The following is a 5,458-nucleotide window of genomic DNA, read 5'->3' as shown; positions in this document are numbered from 1 at the left end:
CGAATAAGGACTTTGTTGCGCAATGCACTAAATGTTGTAACAGTAGGAGATTGAGCTAGAGGCCATTGATTACAAATATAGAAGCGGATGGAAAAGGTAGGAACCAGGTTTTCACAACATAAATATCCCACCATACACCATTTCCAATTACTATCAGACTCGGATAGAACAACTTTTTTGTTAATGAACACTGGTTCAGAAATGGTGGATGGTAAAGTTAATTTCTCAGTTATTTGAGTAGACATGTTTTGAATATCTTGGTCTAACTTTTGATGGGTTTCTGGGAAATTTGGGAACTCCGTTAGGTAAGAGGACTGGATATATATGAATAGAGACTGATTGGGATGAGAGTTACAAATAACCAATATAATATGCAGTTGTATATAAAGGAATCTCTTTTTGGTACTATACTGGTATTGATCACAAGCAATGTGGATGGAGAAATGGCAGAAGGGTTTTATTTGTTTATGTTGTTGAACCTTAAAAAAAATGAATCAGAAGACTGTTGGGCAAAGTTTGAAAAAATTTCAGGAGAAATTTGGTGTAAAGTAGTTGTTGTTACTCTGCTATGACTGTGTTGGGGACAGGCTTTATCATACAAGATGTCACTTTCGTTTCCATACTTTATGCGTAACATCTGTGTGGAGATATATGTATTCACGTGAGTTTGATGATAAGAGAACCAAGTGAAGGCAAATCCAATGATCCAATGTAAGCTTTCCTGGGATATGAGAGATTGGTACGTAAGATGGCGAATTTTGGCGTTGGTGGATCATTAATGGGTTTGTCTTTTTTTAGATAGACGTAGGTACGATGGTACAAACTGCCAAATGTAACAATGGTAATGAAATTGCAAAATGGGTGGTGGATATAGAAATGGAGGGAAAGATTATGTGGTGGTTGATGGTTTTGATTGGGAAGTTGCATTTTAGTAATAGACATAGGTTTGATGGTTGATCTAGTAACCCATCTGGAAGACATGCCCCATATCGCAATGGTGTCTCTCAACTGATGTTGCATTCTTCTAATCTGCATAAAACACAAAATTTTAATTAGACCCCAAAATACTTTATAAGAGTTAGATGACCTACCAATACTCCACTTGAAGGCAGCTCCATAGGGAGTTATGGCTAATGAAGCGGTTAGGTGTTGAAAATAGGGTTTTATATGGTAATTATGATGTAGAAATTGAAGGGAGTACGCATGGTTTTGAAGGGACGTGAAAAACCAAGCGACGTGACTAATTACCAAAAGCCATAAATGGCAGTTAATAGGAAAATTTATATCTTTAAAAGGGATGGTTTGGATGAAATTAACATAGCAATTAGCAGGTTTACCAGAAGAGGGAAGTTTTAGGAAAAATTTATCAAGATATGTCCAGTTCCAGTAACCCCAATCCGGCAGTTCCTGCCAACTCGGATCAATACAACCTAGCCAAAACTCAAGCTTTCTCACTAGAAATCGATGAGTTAATGAAATTGAGGGATGATGTTCAGGGATAGATAAATAGACGTGCAAGTGAAGTGGATCAACGACGGAGAGAAGAGGAAGAGGGGAAAAGGAGAGAAGATGAAGAAACTGATTCACTTTTCGCTGCTTGGGTACCAAAGCATTATGCCAGGTCTGATCGGAAGGAGGATGAGAGATCTCTGAAGAGCCAGAAAGGTCCAAAGTATGGCAGTGCAACTGAGAGTAATTCTGAGGCAGGTTCTGATGCAGGGTTTGAATATCCATTGGAGGAGATAAACACCAGTGAAGAGGATTCTGATGCTGCTGAGGACAAGCAAAAGATGCAGAGGTATCTTGATTGAAAACTGCGCAGACGGTTTGAGTTTGAAAGAGCCAATCCAAATATATTTTCCAGAACCATGCAGGAGGGAGAACCCATAATTGAAGAGAAGGCCCCTGTGAGAATATTTCTCAGAGCCGCTCTTGTAGAAGAATCCAGTGAATCTGATGAAGAGCTCCCTGATGTATCCATAGATGAAGATGATGAAGAAGATAGTGATGAGGAGAGCTCATCATCTGGAGCTTACTCTATGCTTACTCCTGGTCTTCTGGATTCTACTGTTGATGCTGGTAAAAAGGTTCTTGGTGTTTCTCTCTTTTCGGCCGATTTTGGTAAGTGAAGTTTGTGTTGCTTTTTGTTTATAACAAGTAGTGTTGATGGTTTTTGTGAAGTTGGTGATGAATGATTTTTGTTTGTTAAACTCAGAAATGTCTTTGTACTGGGGTTTTTGGTTGTAGATTTGGTAATAGGTATCAATGTGATGGTCTGTAATAAAAATAGACGGGGTAGGGATATGTTTGAAACTTTTTTTGGTACTTTGAATGCTAGTATCGGTGATCTTAGTTTTCTGAATGTATTTAGTATTGTATCTTGTAATGGAGAAGCACAAATCGGTAAGAGAAACAATGAGGAAGCTTAGTAAACTACTTATGATTGAGCAGGAGTTCCAAGAATTGCTATGAAAATCACGAAATTGCATCTGAGAATTTCTTAAGAATTTCTGACGTCACGAAGACGAGTCAGAGCTCGTCTTAGAGTTTATGTCTCCCTTCAGTCTCTAAGAAAGCCAATTTGAATTCAAATGGTAAGAATTAAATTTTGTTATTTATTTTTTCCTTTAGATGAATCCAAACAAAAATTATATATAAAAAAAAGGAACAGAAAAAAATACTGCCGTATTTTGAAAAGAGATACTATCACTTTTTTAATTTGACCTATTTTTAGGTTAAAATGTCTTTCCAAAATATAAGGGAGTATGTCAGTATGATCTTGTTCAACACCTACACCCAATCACAATCCCACGACACACAAGCTTACGACTCGACCCAACTGGTCTACGCCATGCTTTAGTGCAAAACATCATATGTGGTTTGACAGTCGTTTTTTAGTTAGTGTCCAAGTCTTTTCCATCACGCTAAAGTGTGTTGACAAAAAAACCATATTTTAGATTTGTTAGAATTTTTTTTTTTTTTGATAAATCTCATAAAATTTCATCTAGAATACAAAACAAAGCTTGGCTAAGTTAGGCTAGATAAAGAGCGACCTAGATTTGTCTAGGAGGGATAAATCTGTGGCTGTAGTTTTTTCAACTAATCATTATAAATACTTTGTTAATTAGTGTCCTATTAATTGTTCATGATGAATGATTAATTAATTTTTCATGATAAATGTTCAATTAATGAATCTAATAAATATATATTTTTATTGATAAATAAGTTTATTGAAAACTAAATATATATTGATCGGTAAAGAGTTCGGTGGTGGCGAGTTTCGAACTCAGGTAACTGGTACCATCACCCAATGACTTTACCACTGTACTACAATGACTCCGGTTAAAAATTATAGGGCTTTTTAATAAAGTGGCCAACTTTTCGACCTATATTTAAGAAACTGGCCGTTTTTTCGAATCACTATATAAAGTGGACGAGTTTGACCATTTCCATCCCGTTTTTTTCAAAAAACGGCTAACCACAGTTAATGCCCACCTGTCAGTTATCCAATCCGTTTAAAAGTCGTATAAGTTCCTTGAATCGGCTGAATGGTTCAGTGTTGGATTAATGACTTATTCAAAGTCATCTCGGTAAAGAACAAAACGGGTTGCTGATATAACCCTGTTCATCTTCTTCCCAACTATTCATCACCATTGTCGACTGGGATATGGTGATATAACTATCTGCTTCAACTAGTTCTAATCAAAACATAGAGTAGACATACTGATGGCATCGTGGATTGAAATTTCAAGAACAAGCAACAATCAAACCATTGATTAATCAACCATTAACAAACACTTGAAAATTAACCATCAAGTCCTGGTTATGATTCCCAGTAACAAACAATTGAGAAATCCAAGCTATACAAACAGACTCGCATCCTAAAAAAGCTGATACAAAGGATCTAGAATTTCAGGAATATTTAGAAACCAATACAAATTTTACATATTTCTCAAGAACCCTAAATTTTTATTAAAAAAAAAATAGCATCATACATGCAATTGTACTTGATTGGTGCCTACCCATACCTTAAATTATCACCAATAAATGATTAAACAGATTAATTTGAAGAACTCCAATTTTTTGTGATAGCTTCTTATTTTTCCATCACCTGTTCATTATTCTCGGAGAAGATGAAGTATTAGAAGAGAAATCAACTGCTACGGAAGCGGCGAAAGATCAGGCTGTGGTAATCTAATCGATCTGAACAGTAGGAAAGACAACAGAACATGGAGGAGGTTAGATTTTTTTCATGGATTTCCTGATAAGGAAAGATGAGCGGCAGTTTTCATGGGTTTTTTTCCTTCTGTTAATAGTTAAGGTTTGTAAACATAAGTTGCGAAGGACATGTTAGTAACTTCAACATGATTAGTTGACCAAATCAACGTGGTGGACTAATCTAGTGGGCCCAGAGGTGAAATCTAACGGAAAGGCTACTTTATAAATGATTTAAATTTTGTGGCCGGTTTATAAATTATATGGTAGGAAGTTGGTCAGTTTATTAATTTGCCCAAAATTATACTAATAATTTTTAATGGTGGTAGTGGAAACAGTAGCGGGTATTTGTGAGTGGTGGAGGTGGTAACATTACTGGTGGTGGAAAAAATAGTGGGTGTGGCTGGTTTTTACGTACGGTGGTGGATGTTAGTTAATGGTAGTGGACAATAATAGTTTTGTGTCTTTACAAAATGGGAAACATTTTATTGTGATGGATGTAGTTGGTTGTTTTTATCACAACTGGTAAGGACAAAACACAGATATTTTGAGGAGGATATTAAATCATATAAGACAATATGATCATGACCTCTGGATCACCCAAATGGAATCCCAGCTATTTATAGTACCCGATCAAATTAATCACGGTTTTTGGTATTAAAATAAAATTGATTACATTTTCAGAATACAAAACGGAAAATATTTTGAACTCGCAGTGCGAGTTCAAAATTGAACTAGCAGTTTTTCCTTCGTTGGATCACCAAGATATGACATCAGCTTACCGTATACTTAATCACAGTTACAAAACATAGTTTTGAAATAAATCCTTATTATCTGAAGGAAGAAGAGATAAGCTCAAATCCAAACTGGAACTCAAATCTCTCCGGCTACTATTTGATCCCTTTAATACTGGCACTTGCGGTACTACTTCTTTTTGATGAATAATGTCCGTAAAGTCAGATGATGATGAGGATGACAACCCTGTAGTTGTAGTTGTTGTTTTTGTTATTGACGAAGATTCAATCATGGCAGCTCTGTGCTTTCTCATATGACCACCTAAAGCTTGTCCAATCACAAACATTAAACCACAAACCGAACACTCGTGCACCTTTTGTTTCTTCCTTGTTGTTGGTTGTCATTGATAATTTGATTGTCTGATGAATATAGATCCATTAACCGAGATTTCCCGTGACTTGATCTATGTCCTCCTAGTGCTTGAAACAAGTTATTAATTAATATTAGG

Source organism: Papaver somniferum, chromosome 1, assembly GCF_003573695.1.
Source record: "Papaver somniferum cultivar HN1 chromosome 1, ASM357369v1, whole genome shotgun sequence".
NCBI classification, from domain to species: domain Eukaryota; kingdom Viridiplantae; phylum Streptophyta; class Magnoliopsida; order Ranunculales; family Papaveraceae; genus Papaver; species Papaver somniferum.
The sequence above is the reverse complement of the archived record's forward strand: the minus strand, read 5'-3'. Positions refer to the sequence as shown.